General features: G+C 37.2%; 1 pseudogene across 1 annotated transcript; it reads right to left on the bottom strand.

The window, feature by feature from the left end:
* Positions 1–10,944: 10,944 nt before the first annotated feature.
* LOC132163052 (protein GAMETOPHYTE DEFECTIVE 1-like) lies at positions 10,945–15,689 on the bottom strand (annotated as a pseudogene). Its single transcript, XR_015913035.1, has 7 exons — positions 15,250–15,689; positions 15,032–15,109; positions 14,847–14,927; positions 13,955–14,109; positions 12,716–13,848; positions 11,342–11,982; positions 10,945–11,178 (listed from the first exon to the last, which is right to left on the bottom strand). The product of XR_015913035.1 is annotated as a protein GAMETOPHYTE DEFECTIVE 1-like (transcript).
* Positions 15,690–17,273: the final 1,584 nt, after the last annotated feature.

Consider the following 17,273-nt stretch of genomic DNA (forward strand, 5'->3'; position numbering starts at 1 on the left):
TCCAATGCCATCACTAAAAAAAAAAAAAATTAAACCTACCCAAACCCAAATTAAGATTAGGTTACATAGGTATATATATAATTCCAAAACTATGTCATTTTGGCATCCCTATTTAACGGTTTATATTGGTTAAACAGTTAACCGATATGAAATTTCTAACCGAACCAATAAGCATATCGGTATAAAAAATTTAACCGATAAGGATATCGGTATATCGGTTACGGTTAATATCGGTTCGGTTGAAACCGGTACACGGCCGGTAATCGGTAACCGGTTAATTTGCCCACCCCTAGCTAAAGCTGTGGGATTAAAATTTATTGTATCCTAGATCTATGCATGATTCTAGATGGTGATAGAGTCTGGCTTTGAGAAACTGTAAGACTGCAAGATGGCTTCTACAACATCCATAAAATCCACTGATTGTCTCATTCCTTTTCTTCAATTATCCTCTGTTACCTTCCCTAACCAAAGCAAGAAAAGTTTCAAACAACTCTTTATTTCCATCATAGGCTCATAGCTGTGGGATTAAAATTTATTGTATCCTAGATCTATTCCTGATTCTACATGGTGATTGAGTCTAGCTTTGATTAACCGTAAGACTGCAAGGCGGCTTCCACAACGTCCACAAAATCCACTAATTGTCTCATGCCTCTCCTTCAATCATCCTCTTTTACCTTCCCTAACCAAAGCAAGAAAATTTTCAAACAACTCTTTATGTACATCATAGGCTCATAACTGTGGGATTAAAATTTATAGCGTCCTAAATTTATGCCTGATTATACATAGTGATAGAGTCTAGCTTTGAGTAGCCGTAAGACTGCAAGACAACTTCCACAACGTCCACAAAATCTATTGACCCCTATGATTGACCACCACGAGCTGATTTGGAATCTTTCCTTCTTCTAACCTGTTGAGGGTATTAGCCACTTATCGGAGCTGAGTCTCCATTTTGGTGATCGCCTTCAACACCATCTTTTGGAAGTCAGTCTGCGATAGAGGAGGTAGTTCGTCCTGATACTACTACTGTCGAGGCCAATATGTGGAAGAAGGCTGATAGGGCTGCCTGTTAACTTGAGCTTGACTGTGCAGGCCTGGAGTTGAATTTCCTGAAGCTTGAGCCTTCCATGAGAAGTTTGGATGATTTCCCCACCCTGGGTTATAGGTATTGGAGTACGGATCATTTCTCGGTTGTGAGAATGTTGCATTGACTTGCTCATTAGAAACATCAGAAAAATTTCCAGTAAACATTCAACATCAGAATGTTGCATTGACTTGCTACTATCCACGGGCTCAGAATCCATTCTCCACCGTTCATAATGTTGTTTCATGTGTCATGAACGTCCTTACAAAGTTTCAGCTCAATCAGACCACAAACGATCAATGATTGGAGCTGTTGATTAAGACTGGACGAAATTTCAAACTCTGGAGCAGTTTCGGAGAAGCCTATGCGCAAGCTGCATGGAGGCCGTCCGGACAGAGGAAGGTTCGTGATAGCTGGGATGGCTGACAGACTTTATGGTAGGTGGCCTAACTGAGTTTGGTGGCCTAACCTGTCGGGCCATCCAAATAGATTGCGGTTGGTGAGTGTGAACTCGACATGAACTGCAGCTATGCAGAAAACACAGAAGTTAGGTGGCCTAACTTGTCTAAGGGCGTCCAGACAGACTGCGGCATGCTAAGTGTGAAACCGACAAATATTTCGGTGGTCAACACGGAAGTGGGTTGCCAAACTTGTCTGTGCCGTCCACGAGGGGAGGCCAATCGAACGGACCCAAGACCGTCCGGACAGACTGTGCCTAACTTCAATATTTTATTGAATATTGTCTCCTCTCTTGTGCCTTTAAATAGAGGACTCATGCTGCTCGATTTTCATCAAGGAAAATAGAGAGATACAAGCTCAAACCAGAGTGAAAACATTCTAAGTGTTTAGAGTGTTTATTTCCTTGTATGTGCTAAGAGAGATTTCATGTTTATGTGCTTTGAAGCCATACTCTCTTAGAGTGCTTGGATGTTTTGTTTAGAAGCTTTTCTTGTGTAATTTACTTTGGAGAAGAAGAAGCCTATCGGAAAGAATCCGGTAAAAGTGTATCACTTGAAGAAGATTGTGAGCTAGGAAAACAAGCTGGAGGCTTGTTGTCTCTTACAAAGCCAAGTACTTGCATAGGATTGTAACTGTCCTCTTGTCTGTAATCTCGTGATAATCTGTTCGATAGTAATATTCTGAGGTTTGGCTGGCCCGGAGAGGTTTTACTTTTAGAACAGTTTCTAAAAGGTTTTCGCTTCGTCACCAAAATATCTGTGTGCATTTGCTTTACCGCTTTACATATTTTTGTGATTGATTGTTTATCCCCCTCTAGGTGTGTTTAGAGTTTATTATTGTACTTTCAGAATAGCTAAATGAGTAGATGTGGGCATATCATACCCCCAAACTTGAATGCAAGAACACGTCATGAAAAAGAAAACGATACTCCAACCAATAAACAATCAAATGCACACATTGTTGCCAAAATATAATCTAACTGTAAAAATGGAACAACAACAGAGAAGATAAAACCCGAAAGGAGATCATGTACCCAGATGAGGTGAGGAGTCGAGCGCACAGGGCCTAGGCTCGATCCTCTGAGGTATTTCTCAAATTAAATCCGAGTTTCAAAGGATCTTACCTCGATCCTTCAGAAGTCTAATCAAGTTTTTCCATCCCTTCTTCTTTATGATCATATAACACTCCACAAGGAATAGGACTACTCTTAAGACCAAAAAATTGCTTCTCTCAAATGGAAGACCTTGAGACTCCCCATGGCGATACTCAATGTGCTTATCCTGAACTTGTTCAATGATCAACATTTTCTCTCTATGGGGTTCTCAAAAACCAGGGCAACCAAGGATCTTGACAAAATATTGTCAACCCCAATAAAGTCAACTTCGATAACCTCTGAATGAAGTATTGCCCATGTGGGGTTGTCATAAGTGGTGGAGTACTTGAAGTGAGGCATAGGCTCTGATGGGTTGCTCCAAGACTGGGCATTAGTTAGAGTATTAGGAGGTGGATCTTCAATAGTTTCTGCAATGTCATCCAAGAACAAGCATTCGTTTTGATCAGGTACATGTTAAAAGGCATTGAAGATGTTCCGTCTAATCTTCATTTTCTCAAAGGAGATCTCCATTACTCCGGTCTGACAATTGATGCATGCATTGGTCGTGGCTTGGAAAGGTCGCTCGAGGATGACAGGAATCTGCTTCTCAGGATTAGGAACCGGTTCTGTGTTGAGAACTATCAAGTCAACTCAGAAATAGAACTTGTCCACCTTGATGATGATATCCTCCACAATCCCTCGGGGTTTCTTGATAGATCGGTCAACCAATTGCAGGACAATATTTGTGGGTTTTAGTTCCCCTAAGCAAAGTTGTTGATACACCGAGTAAGGAAGCATATTCACACCAGCTCCTAAGTCAAGGAGAGCCTTCTCAATCTAAGTGTTTCCGATGATGCATGAAATTGTAGGAGCTCCAAGGTCCGTGAACTTTGGAGGAGTACTATGGTGAATCAAGGAGCTTACTTGCTCGGTGAGAAGGACTTTCTTGGGAATGTGTTTCCGATTCTTCCTCTTTTGAGTGCACAAGTTCTTGAGAAATTTCGCATAGGCCGAAATTTGCTAGATGGCATCAAGGAGTGGAATGTTGATTTTGACCAGCTTGAAAACCTCCATCATGTGTTATATTTTTCTCTCATTGTTTCTCGAAGTGGGAGGGTGTCTTGAGACGCTCTGAGAATAGGACGCGAGGCTCATATGGTAATTCAGGAGTGGGAGCAGCTAATGAATATGCTTCAGTACTTACTTGCTTACCTTTGTCCTAATGCAAATTTTGTGGAGCCTCAGTTTTTGCATCCATCATCTCTTCCACATGATTGTCTACCACTCTTCCACTCTACAATGTCGTGATAACTTGGACTTGCTTTAGATTAGAGGTACTCCCCTCCACCATGTATTGGCCCCTAGGATTGGCCACTAGCAGATTTGGAAGTTTTCCTTCTTCTATCCTGTTGAGGGTATTAGCGTTTTGTCCAAGCTGAGTCTCCATTTTGGCAATGGCTTGAGTGTGAGAATTCAGTATCTAATCATTAGCCTCCGTTTTCCTAATCGCCTTCAACACCGTCTTTTGGAAGTGAGTCTGCAACAGAGGAGGTGGTTCATTCTGATACTACTGTTGTCAAGGCCGGTATGTCGAAGAAGGCTCATAGGGCTACCTATTAACTTGAGCTTGATTGTGCAAGCCCGGAGCTGAATTTCCTTAAGCTTGAACCTTCCATGAGAAGTTTGGATGATTTCTCCACCCCGAGTTATAAGTATTGGAGTACGGATCATTACCTAGTTGTGAGAATGCTGCATTGACCTGCTCATTAGAAACAGCAGAAAAATTCCCAACAGAGGGACAATCTATATCTTGATGCATAGGACTAAGACATACTGAACATGGGTCATGCGTTGAGGTTCTGTGAGAGGAAGCGGCTACCACTACCATAAGCTGGTTCATCTTTTGAGATAGATTGGTCATCTCAGGGTTGACACTATTACTAGGCTTTCCTATCTCAAAACGACCTTCAGCTGTTGGGGCCTTGGGTGCAGGTCACCTACAACTAGTTAAAGCATGATGCGCAGAATTGTCACCAAGGTTCTCAAAAAGGCTTCATGCTACATCTTCACTCATCATCATAAAGGTCCCTCCACAAGATACATCAACCATCTGTTTATAAGGCTCAGTCAAGCCATCATAGAACCTTTGCAAAATATTTGTGTGCATTTACTTTACCACTTTACATATTTTGGTGATTGATTGTTTATTCCTTCGTAATTTTTAATTCCACAGTCATTTTGGCAAACACATATTCACACCCCCCCCCCCCCCTCCCCCTTCTAGGTGTGTTTGGATTCTATTATTGTACTTTCAGAATACCTGAATGCGCAGATGTGGCCCATGTGGGCATATCATAATCCCAAACTTGAATGCAAAAATACATGTCCTGAAAAAGAAAGTGATACTCCAACCAAGAATCAATCAAATGCACACATTGTTGTCAAAATATAATCAAACTGTAAAAATGGAACAATGGAGAAGATAAAACTTGAAAGGAGATCATGTACCCTGATGAGATGAGAAGTCGAGCGCACAGGGCTTGCTCTCAATCCTATGAGGTATTGCTCAAATTAAATTCGAGTTCCGAAGGATCTTACCTCAATCCTTCAGAAGTCCAAGCAAGCACCTCCATCCCTTCTTCTTTATGATCATGTAGCACTCCACAAGGAATAGGACTACTCTTAAGACCCCAAAAATGCTTCTCTCAATTGGAAGACCTTGAGACTCCCCATGGCAACACTCAATGTGCTTGTCCTGAACTGGTTCAGTGATCAACATTTTATCTTTATGGGGGTTCTCAAAAATTAGGGCAACCAAGGATCTTGACAAAAGATTGTCCACCCCAATAAAGTCAATTTTGATAAACTTCGAATGAAGTATGTCCCCTGTAGGGTTGTCATCAAGTGGTGGAGTACTTGAAGTGAGAGACATAGGCTCCTGTGGGTTACTCCAAGATTGGGCATCAATTAGAGTATCAGGAAGTTGATCTTCAATAGTTTTTGCAATGTCATCCAAGAAGAAACACTCGTTCTGATCAGGTACATGCTAGAAGGCATTGAAAATGTTCAGTTTAATCTTCATATTCCCAAAGGAGATCTCTATTACTCCAGTACGACAATTGATGCATCCATTGGCCGTGGCTAGGAAAGGTCGCCTGAGGATGACAGGAATCTGTTTCTCTGGATTTGGGACCAGTTTTATGCTAGAACTACGAAGTCAACTCAAAAATAGAACTTGTTCACCTTGATAATGACATCCTCCACAATCCCTCGGGGTTTCTTGATAGATCAGTCAGCTGATTGCAGGACAATATTTGTGGGTTTTAGTTCCCTGAAGCCAAGTTGCTAATACACCGAGTAAGGAAGCATATTCACACCAGCTCCTAAGTCGAGGGGAGCCATCTCAATCTAAGTGTTTTCGATGATGCATGAAATTGTAGGAGCTTCAGGGTCCTTGAACTTTGGAGGAGTGCTATGCTGAATCAAGGGGCTCACTTGCTCGGTGAGGACTTTCTTGGGAATGTGTTTCCGATTCCTCGTCTTTTAGGTGCACAAGTCCTTGAGAAATTTCGCATAGGCCAGAATTTGCTAGACGGCATCAAGGAGTGGAATGTTGATTTTGACCTGCTTGAAGACCTCCATCATGTCTTGTATTTTTCTCTCCTTGTTTTCATAAGTGTGAGGGTGCCTTAAGACGCTTTGAGAATGGGACTCCAGGCTCATATGGTAATTCAGGAGTGGGAGCAGCTAATGAAGATGCTTCAATACTTACTTGCTTACCCTTGTCCTGATGCAAATTTTGTGGAGCCTCAGTTTAACCCCTGGGCATCCCTAATGGACGAATGAAATCTCGTGAGGGCTTAACAGGAATGATACCCACAAACATTGTATCACTATGTTGTTAACAAAAAAAAAAATTCACATAAACCATAATTTTTATTCATGAGCAAACTTAAAAAGACAAACACCATCATCACAGTCAAAAGAAAATCCATAATCAAATCACTTATAAATGAACAATTGAGACCTCATATGTTCTGAAAAGTGTAAAGTATAATGAGCATACATTCATGAAGCTTTCAGTTTAAACTCAAAACAAGTTCCACAAAATTGGGAAGAATCCCTAACAGATGAAAACAAAGGCCAGATATGTATTTTTCTTCTCCTTTTTTTTTTTTTTTTTACAAGCTCTGCAATGTTTAACTCCCTTAAGCTTTCTAATTGACCTATGTAACAAGTGTTAGGTCAATGACACCAAAGCCATGTAGCTTTAGGACACTTAATGTAGAACATCCCTATGGGCTTATTAACTTTAGTCAAAAAGGCTATGAAGCCAAACTAGCCATATCTTAAATCAACACTGAATTTCACACTTTTTGACGCTAACACTCAATATGCTTGATGAGGCAAGAGGTCCGATTACTCAGCAGAAAACTCAATATAATCTTTCTTCACTTTTTCCTTCTTCTTTTTTTATTTATTTATTTTTTATATCTTGTAAGCCAAGGTTATTCATCAATAGGTCATCTAACAAATCTCAAAAAGAACAAGCTTAAGCTCGAATATCATACCTCACAGAAAACATGTTAATGTGCTCATAAAAATTTGTCTCAAAACAAGTCAAATCTCTTTTACCCAAAAATAAGTCAAATGACTCAAACTCCTAATGACATAATGATGATGATCAACCCTTTAAGCAATCCAATGAAATGCAAACCACAATCACAGTTTAACTCAAACTCGACAACAACATAGCACAATTTTTTTATTTTTTTTCAAATTTTTTTGCACAAAAAGACAAATAAAAATAAACAAATATAAACAAATAGACAGAGTATCTTTCCATACCCCCAAATTTGATTTACACATTGTCCTCAATATGTAGAATAGAAATATATTACCAGAAGTAAGGAAATCTGAGTGTAAACAAGGCCAAGGCGTCCCCCAAACTTAAACAACAAAACACATGTCAACAAAACTAACAGCAATATTTTTTCATAGAAACAAACATCAAAAGATTAATTGCTGTTAGAAACAAAAACAAATAAAAACATGTAATGAAAAAGGAACGAAAGAATTTGTGGAGTGAAGTGCAGAAAATAAACTGGAGGAGAAAACTTTATAGCGCTTCCCTTGATCATGCAGATGTCCACCCAATCCCTTCCATCCTTTCTTCTTCAAAACTTCATAACCCTTTAGAAGGATGTTTCGCCATCTTATGTAACCGACTTGCTTGCTTCAAAGGATATTCTTAGGACGACGATTCTTAGATTTGTGTGCACAAGTCCTTGAGTATCTTGACATAAAATGGCTCTTTGAGACATTCAGACGAAGAAGCTTTGGGCTCTTGATGTGTCTCAAGAGGGACATTGATGCAGGCATGAGCTTCAATACTCACTTTCATGTCACTAAGCAAATTAGGATCCGTTGGGGCTCACTGTTCTCATGGCGTTCAGCTTGCTCAAGGTGCTCAACTTCTTTTTCTTCCTCTTGAATGTTATCCACAATTTCCTCTCTAAGTGTGGTGGTGACTTGAGCATGCTCAACTTGCTCTGTGTGCTCCTCTTGCTTAGGGTGCTCAACTTGCTCCTCTTCGTTGTGCTCAACTTGCTCCTCTAGCTGTCATGAATTGGTTTTTTTTTCTTTTTAAGTTATCAATGTGAGCAGTTGGACAAGGTTGCCATACCCCATCTTTAGGAAGATAATTCCTTGTAGCACTTTCCTCTCTTTCAAGGTTAGTGGTAGCTTGGACATGCTCATAATAAGAATTTCTAGACTCATCCTCATCAATCATGTAGTGTCCTTTAGCCATCAGCGGACCTTAAAGCTCTTCTTCCTCATTGTTATCATCAATGCTCTCATTGTCCCAATATTGAGTTATTGGGTCAAGTTGATGTTTAGCTGGATATTTATTCTCACTCTAGCCAATCCCTTCTTCCAACCCTGCGGTAGCTTCAGTGTTGGCTTATTTGATCTCTTGATTAAATTGTCGCAGTTGTTGTAAGAATGCTTTGAGTGTGTCTTCCAGTGATGACTATGGTGCAAGCTGTGACACTTGAGTGGTGGATTGATAAGTAGGCGGTTAAGCTTGGTAATCGAATTGCGGATAGTCTAAATGGTGCAATTCATGATATTTGGGAATATAATTTCTTATAGCCTGAGCTAACCATGAGAAATCAGAATGGTTGCTCCATCCTGGGTTGTAAAAATTGGAATTTGAATCAACCCCAAGCTAGAGAAATTGGTGTTCATTTGCTCATATGAAAAATTAGAAAATTGTCTCCAGTGTGGACAATTACTATAACTATGATAAGGATTGGAGCAGTTTGAACATAGTTCATGTGGGTAAAAATTTTAAGGGTAGTTGATAAGAGCTGGTGTCCTACAATTAGGAGAAGCATGTTGTACAGAAAAATTATTAAAATTATTAAACGAAAAATCCATACTTCACCTTGACTCTTTAGCATGCAAATATCCCACATAACACATTACCCCCCCCCACCCCTTTTTTTTTTTTTTTTTCTATATATATACATTTTTAAATAAAATAAACTCACAAAAAATAAATAAATAAATAAACTAAAATTTAAAAACTCACAAAAAAATGACCAAAATAAATTTTGGCAAAATTTTTCAGCTATTGCCAATCTGTTGCCGTTGCCTCTAGAGGTGCACTCGAACGCAGTAGCGCTGATCCATAGGTGCGTGGCCGCGAGAGCGCTCTAGCCTTCAGAGGCGATTGTCAAGCGCAGGTGCACTTGACTTGCTGACTTGGCTTCGAGTGCGCGCAATCGTAGCAGGGTTCCGATCGATCGCACTAGCAAGGGCGTGCGGAAGGTGTTGCAGCAGAACTATAAAATAAGCAAAAAAAAAACAAACAAACAAACGAAAGAAAAATCTTTTTTTTTTTTATTAGTAACAGGAATAAAACAAAACAAATTGCAGAAAAAATAAAATCCTAATTATAACTAATAGAAGAATAAAACTAATTTAGAAATAAATTGATTTCAAAAATTAAACAATTCCCCAGCAACGGCGCCAAAAACTTGTTATGCAAATTTTAATATACTTACAAGTGCACAAATCGTTTGCAATATAATATTTTGCAAGTACAAGGTCGAACCCACAGGGAAATGTGTTTTTGAAATAACTTATATTTAAACTAATTTTATCCTAACCTAGCTCTAAAAGAGATTTAAATTTTTGAAATTTAAAAGATAAAATATAAACTAAATAAAATAAACTAAGACATAAAATACTAAGGTTTGGAAATTCACAATCACCGAATCATAACAACATACTCCATGTTCATCAATATTAATCTGAAGTTCTCACAATTAAAATCTGATAAATGGTTTACTATGCTTCAACAATTAATCAAAATCATCTCATGTATCCACTCATTGCACAAATTACAAAAGGAATCTAATATCAATTAAATCATCAGATGTACCGTAAATCACAAAAAGATATCCAATTTTAATTTAAAAACCTAATGTATCCTAGAATAAATCACAAGAGATATCCAATTTTTAAGCAAATAAAATCAAGCAATCAATTGTATTGAATTATTTCAAATCATCAAATGTATCATTGAATCACAATTGAAATATTAAACCCAATAAAATCAAAAAAATAGATTTACATAAAAGTGATGTCGTTTTTCATCTGTCACCATTTTTGTTACCAAACATTAAAAATAAAAATAAAAAATAAAAAAATTTAAGACAGTACCAAAATTTTTGGAGACAATTATGCCCCTACAATGACAAGGACTAGAGAGGATCCAAATGCAACCCTTAAAGTTTTTCAGTGAAAATTTTTTTAACAAAATTTTAAAGACAAAATTCTATTTTTCTATGTAATCTCAAACATGCTCATAATTTAGTAAGTCCCTAACACATCAATCAACAAATGTCTTAGTATAATTAGAAAAAAAAAAAAAAAAAAAAAAAAAAAAAAAAAAAACTAATTTCTTAGTACTATTTCCTACAATTTCTCTTTTAAGGTTGATTTTTGAAGGGCAGTGAATTTCGGTCAACAAAAAGAAGAAAAAGCATCAAATAAATGATATATAAGCTTCATAAAGAATAAATTTTTTATATTGTGTTATAAAATATTTTTATTTTTATATTAAATTGTATTTATCATTTTTTTATTTTATAAAAAATAAAATATTATTTTAATGTCGTCCCTACTACAATCAATTACTGGCTCTGCCGGTCACTTCCAAGTACTATTGGATCCAAAGGAATTGCCATTAAAATAAACTAGACCATAGGGGTCAAATCCACACACACACACACACACACACACACACACATATATATATATATATATATATATATATATGGAATTAGCTATTGAAGAGAGGCCAATCAAGCTATGATGTCCGAAGAAAATGAGAATAAAGTAACTGACCTTATAAAGCCTCAAACAGAGCCCCTAAAAGAGATTCTTAATATGCTCTAACTCTTGAGTTTCTTTTGGTTCTTTCCCCACGCAGCCATGCCTCCCCATAACTGGGATACGCCTATCGACACACCTAACATGCAAGAGAATAATTTAGGAGAATTTGACACAAGTTTTGTAAAAGAAAATTACGATATATCACTTATAGTTTCTCAACGGTCCAGATATATTCTCTTTTTTAAGAATAATTTAGAATTAAATTTGAACAATTAAAAAAATAAAAATAAAAATTTTACCGTAAACGTATTCTCAGTTGTCGGCTGGTCTCAAGGAGCCTCTGTTCCATGTTGTCTCCATGTTCCAAAATCAACACTAATTTAGACCAACTTTGACCACTTCAAGAATAATTTGGATTTCGGAGACATTTCACTACTTCCATTCTCCTTTAAAATCATGGCTAAAATTGATTTCGGGACCAAAATTTGGATATAAATAAAAGATCGTTGACAAAATTTTACCACCATTCAAATGAGTGGTTACAAATGATGCAAAGAAAAAGTCCGTACTGGACTACACTCAATTCTAAATAGCTGATCAATGGGAATAATTAGAGAGAGAAAAAAAAAAGTTACTAGACATACACTCTCATAATTTTTTTACAACTTTTAACACTTGTCACCTTGTGATTAAAGAGTGATAGAGAGTGTTAGATGCTTACAATTTTTTGCTCCAATCACAGGGCAACGCATGTTAAAAGTTGTAAAAGAGTTGTATATATAGCATTATTAAAAAAAAACAAAAATCACTTTACAGCTTCAGCATCTTGACCCGGCTTTTGATTTTCTTAGATTTTTTCTTGAAAGTCGTAGGATTCAACAATGGCTGAAAGGAAATAAACATGCTCGATTAGATGCTCTCCATTTTGGTCTTGATTTCCCTACAAATCAGTAGAGTCCATGAGTAAATCATTGGTATATCAAAAAAGACCATGACAGCTTACAAAATTCAGAACCAAAAAAGGGAGCTTCAGCAATATGTAAGAAAACTTGATTAAAAAATACTAATGAAACAAAGGACCAGGACAGCTTACAATACAATCACAATTCCATGCAAAAACTCAGTTGTGTTAACAGATCAGTAATTCTCGAGAAACTCAGATCTACATGTGACTTAGAAAACCTAATCCAACCCCCAAAGTTGGTGGAATCAAAAGCTAAATTATATAAATCATAAAGCAGAATGAAATAAATCTAAGAACAGCAATGAAGGACAATGACAGTCTTCAACAAAATTGTTTTCAAAATGTTACACAAAAATTCACACCTGTCCCGGTATACAAGAATGTTTCACAAAAAAGAAAAATGAAACAACAATGAAGCACCCGGAAACCCATAGTAAACTGGTTTACAATTTCATCAAAGTTCACAGCAGAAGATATAAAAGTAGATGCACTTGTGACAGAAACAAACCACATTCAAGCTTCTAAATCAGAAGATATAAAAGTTCAACAATATATATATATATATATATATATATTACATTGTAGGTTATATCCAACTACAGCACAGCTTGTATGTGTTTCGCACTCATGCAATTCTCACAATGCAATATTAAGTATAAATATGGTTGGCATGCAACCAATTCCCCCAAACACTAATTGAAAGTGTTACCTGATATAGATTGAACGAAGCTTGGATGATGAACTTCAGCTTCTCCATGCCTTTGCTCTTCCATTGTCACCTCCACCAACTCATGATTTGCAACTGAAGCATCATCTGTAATTGTCATATCAATAAAAGACTCTGGGATTGGAAGGTGATCAGTGAGTATAGCCGCATCATTCCCAGGTTCCCTATATTGTTCTCCCTCTGGAAACTGCTCATGTAAAGACACATCATTTAAGGCCAAAGATGTATTTTCTTGATTTTTCATATCTACCTCCATTAACACCCCCTCCATATCAAAACCTAAGACTACATTAGAACTTTTTGTACTCTTAGACTCTTCGTTCGTAGGAGAAAGAAGAACTATATCCTTGGGCAGTGTAGGAAGTTGTCTTTTAGCATCAGCATCACAAGGAGCATCTAACTCCAAGCCCTTCGTTGATGCATGAAACGTGCAATTTTCATTTTCTGGAACAATATGTGATTCAGAATTAGCGACACATATTTGTAATTGCAAATCATGCTTTTCTGCTACACTCAAGGAAAGATTCACATCTGACCCATTTGGATTCTCTTTTTCCTCATTAGAGGTGGTTGTAGGAGTTCTAATTTCCTCAGAGTTTGTTAAAGCTTTTGTAGTATCACTTGCTGAATATAAATTCTGAGAATTTTCACAGCCAGAGGTTTGATGTATTAACGAAAAATCATGTGATGAAGTTTGATCTGGTTCTGGAAGAAGATCAAGCTTGCCTGACTGTTCAGGCAGTCCACAGGCTGCATCAGATATCTCAACTACTTCAGCAGCAGACAAAAAGTCTTTCCCATAATCTGGAGGTTGGGGCACAGTCTCAGTTTGAGATATCAAAGCCTTGACTTGAAAACCATATGATGGCATGCTGTCAATAACCGAAGCAAAATCTAGGGCTTTCACAGTTTTTGATAATTTACTGGAGGCGGAGAAAGACTTTGCCATGTCCTCTAATAGCAAATCACCTTCACCACTAGAGATGGGATCCCATTTAAACCAATCACCAGACAAAGGTTTGTTGGAGTCTAGTGATACACCTGATGGTATTACTTCAACTCTAATGGCCTCCTTGTGAAACTGTTTTTTCCTTAAAGCATTAGCTACAAGAGTCCTGCAAAACATGGGGGGAAAAGGTTTCCAGATATATATATATATATATATATAAACATCAGCACAGTGTTTCTGGATGGCAGTGAGGTTTTAAAAAGTTTTCATACCTACAATTTTTGGAAATAGCCACTTTAGCTCGTTCCATGGAGAGCCCAAGCAATAATGATAAATTTGCAACGTCATATGGCCCTCTAAGTTCATTTACAGAAGGGGCACCACTCGAGAAAATGAGATTTTTTCCTCAAGTCCAATCCACCAGTAACTGAAAATTTATGAAGAATATGCCCACATAATCAATTTCCAGATCCATTAATAACTTAGATACAAACAATAACTCAACACATAATGTTATTAAAAAGAAAATAATAGTTCACAGAAGAGCACCTTACAAAACTTGGCACCAATAAAATCATACAGAATTAACATGATTAATTTACAGAGCATTGAATGCTGAAACTATTGCATTATTTTCTACAAAATATACGTCTATCTATACTCGACACATATCTCAATCTCAACAGTATAACCATTAGCTTAGTTGATAAATGAGGGCAAAATCTGACTCTCCCATAATAGCCACAAATTAGCTAAGATCCTTTCACCAGAACAAGATGATCTTCTTTAAATGTAACCAAAGTACCAAAGACAACACTCCTTATCATATAAAATAGAATGCCTAGCTGTAGATTTATCTAGAAATGTTTGATCATAATTTCCTTCAAAGATGTTCTCTACGAGAATAAGATAACCAAACATCATTAATTCAAATTTTATGAACCAAAACCACATCAACCACGCCTGTCATCAGAAACATAACAAAACAATTCAATAACATATATATCAAGAAGCACGGGTTTGAACCTTATTTGTCTTTCTCGATACAAATTCTCTTCAAGATAAAATAACATAACAAATTTGGATACACAAACAAACAAGCATTCCTACAGTAAGTTTTTCACAAAAATTGAGATTCACAGACAAAGTTTGCAAGTCCCACACCTTAGCATTGGATATCATTTGCCTCCTAGTTTGGACATCTACGATAAGATCGGAATATGTGAGCTCGAAATAAACTCCCCTCTGTGCATCGAAGACCAGATATTAATCACCATTCTAACATTCCAGAAACCCTAAACGAGAAGAAATAAGGAAAGAAAGTAAAGGAAAATCATTGCAGAACAAACCTTAATAGCGGCCTTGACCATAGGCAGCTTCAATCGGAAAGCCAGCCTCTCTGAAAAATCAATGGCGATTATATCTACCTAGGTGACACGCAAACAACATCAATAAAACCATCATTCAGCGGCAAAATTGTAATTCAAATAGCAAATTAGTCGATAATGCTATATTTTCTTCTATTTTCCTCAAATTTCTCGGTATCCGAACAGAGCATAAAACAAACCTCCAATTTCTCACAGGCCTGATCGAAGACGGTCTGGTTCAAGGGCTGAACAGCAACCAAGTCGTAGGTCTTCAAAATAGGGTTCCCGGAGTTGAGGGTCTGGGCCTGAGAGGGGCCGTCGGCGCATACGGTGAGGCGCGTGTACTGGCGGAAGGGGGAGGCGAGTGGGACGCCGAGGAGTCGCGGTGGAGATTGACGGAGGAGGAGAGGGAGGGCACGAGTTTGAGAGAGACGAGAGAGTGAGTAGGGAGATGGAGCAACGGTCGTGATCGGACATCATGCCCTTGATCGTACGGTTGTAGGTGATGCCGGTGTACCCTAGCTCTATGGCCTTTATCACGAGCTTCGTTCGCGTGGCTTTGAATGCCGTCTTATCGGACGGGGAGGATTCGTGGTACGGTATGTTCAGGTCGAAGAAACCCATGGCTACAGAGAGAGAGAGAGAGAGAGAGGGGGGGGGGGGGGGGCCTGGGGGTTTAGGGTTTTAGTCTAGCAAATCTTATTTCTAGAATTTTACTGATATTTTTCGGGTAACTTTCATTTTATATTCCTGAATTATCACGCGATCTAATAAGTTTTCAAATTTTAAAACTTCACAACTTGAATCATGAACTTTTAATTGCAGTCAATTTGAATCCATTCATCAGATTAGACTAAAATATCTCTGATTTTCATTTTTATTTATTTATTTTTAATTTGGAATTAAGGGTAAATTTGAAATTTTATAAAAAGTCAGGGGTATAAATGTTATTGTCTCACTTTTAACGTTTAAAATTTGATAGGGGGTTCAAATTGACTGCAATTAAAAGTTCATAGATCAAATTGAAATATTTTAAAGTTTGAGAGAGGCTTGTCAAATTGTATGATAATTCAAAGATTTAGAGTAAAGTTATCCTTTATTTTTGTTTTAGGTCAAATACACGTAGAACAAAATTCGATTGATTTCTCTCTAATTCCTATTAAATTGACAAAATTAAATATATTATTAGTTACTGTATGAAATAGGATTAAATAAAAAATTGGTTTTTTAACAAGTTGTTAAAAAAATAAGGGGAAATTTCAGTAAGCTCCCTTGAACTTCTAGTTGATTTGACAAGCACCCCATGAATTGTAAAAACTCTCACTTAGGCCCCTTGAACTTTGGTTTGCTCTCACTTTGGACCCTTCTGTTAGTTTTTAACGTTAAAGTCAAATAATTTGACTTTTTATACTATTTTACCCTCAACCAATACTACGTCATTGTGGACTCCAAAACTACACTATTTTTGGATTCAAAACTACATCACCACCTAACTCAAAACGAAGTTGTTTTGAACATAATATTAATATTAAAAAAAAAAAACCGAAATCGGGGTGGCTCAGGTCTTGGGGGGGGCGGCTAGGGGGTGGCTCCAGCCACCCCGATTTCTTTTTCTTTTTTTTTAATATTTTGCTTTTCTTTAAAAAAAAATAAAAAAATAAAAAAATTAATGCCTAAAACGACGTCGTTTTGAGTTAGGTAGGTGTTGTAATTTTAGAGCGCAAAACGGTGTAGTTTTGGGGTGAGGGTAAAATAAGCATAAAAAGTCAAACTATTTGACTTTAACGTTGAAAATTAACCGAAAGGTCCAATGTGAGAGTAAACCAAAGTTCAGGAAGCCTAAGTGAGAGTTTTGAAAATTCATGGGGTATTTGTCAAATCGGCTGAAACTTCGAGGGGGCTTAGTGAAGTTTCCCCAAAAATATAAATATGTAAAAATTACAAAATTAGAGGAAGCATAATATATGTGTGAAAACTACGAAAAAATAATAAGCTCGGGAGGGGTGGGCAAAGAAAGCGTCAATGCAACTCCCGGGGCGACAAACTTGCATGTATTTATCCAAAAGTCATTCTAAAATAAGAAAAAGATAATTTCTTATAAAGCATGAAAAGCTATCCTAGCTTTTCAATATATATGTGAGAGTGTAAGACACAAAATGAGAAAAAGTTGAATATTTGAAATTAGAGAAAAAATAATAATTTTCATGAAATAATTTCAATGCAA

Source organism: Corylus avellana, chromosome 8 (genome assembly GCF_965113065.1).
Source record: "Corylus avellana chromosome 8, dhCorAvel1.hap1.2, whole genome shotgun sequence".
In the NCBI taxonomy this organism is placed as follows: Eukaryota; Viridiplantae; Streptophyta; class Magnoliopsida; order Fagales; family Betulaceae; genus Corylus; species Corylus avellana.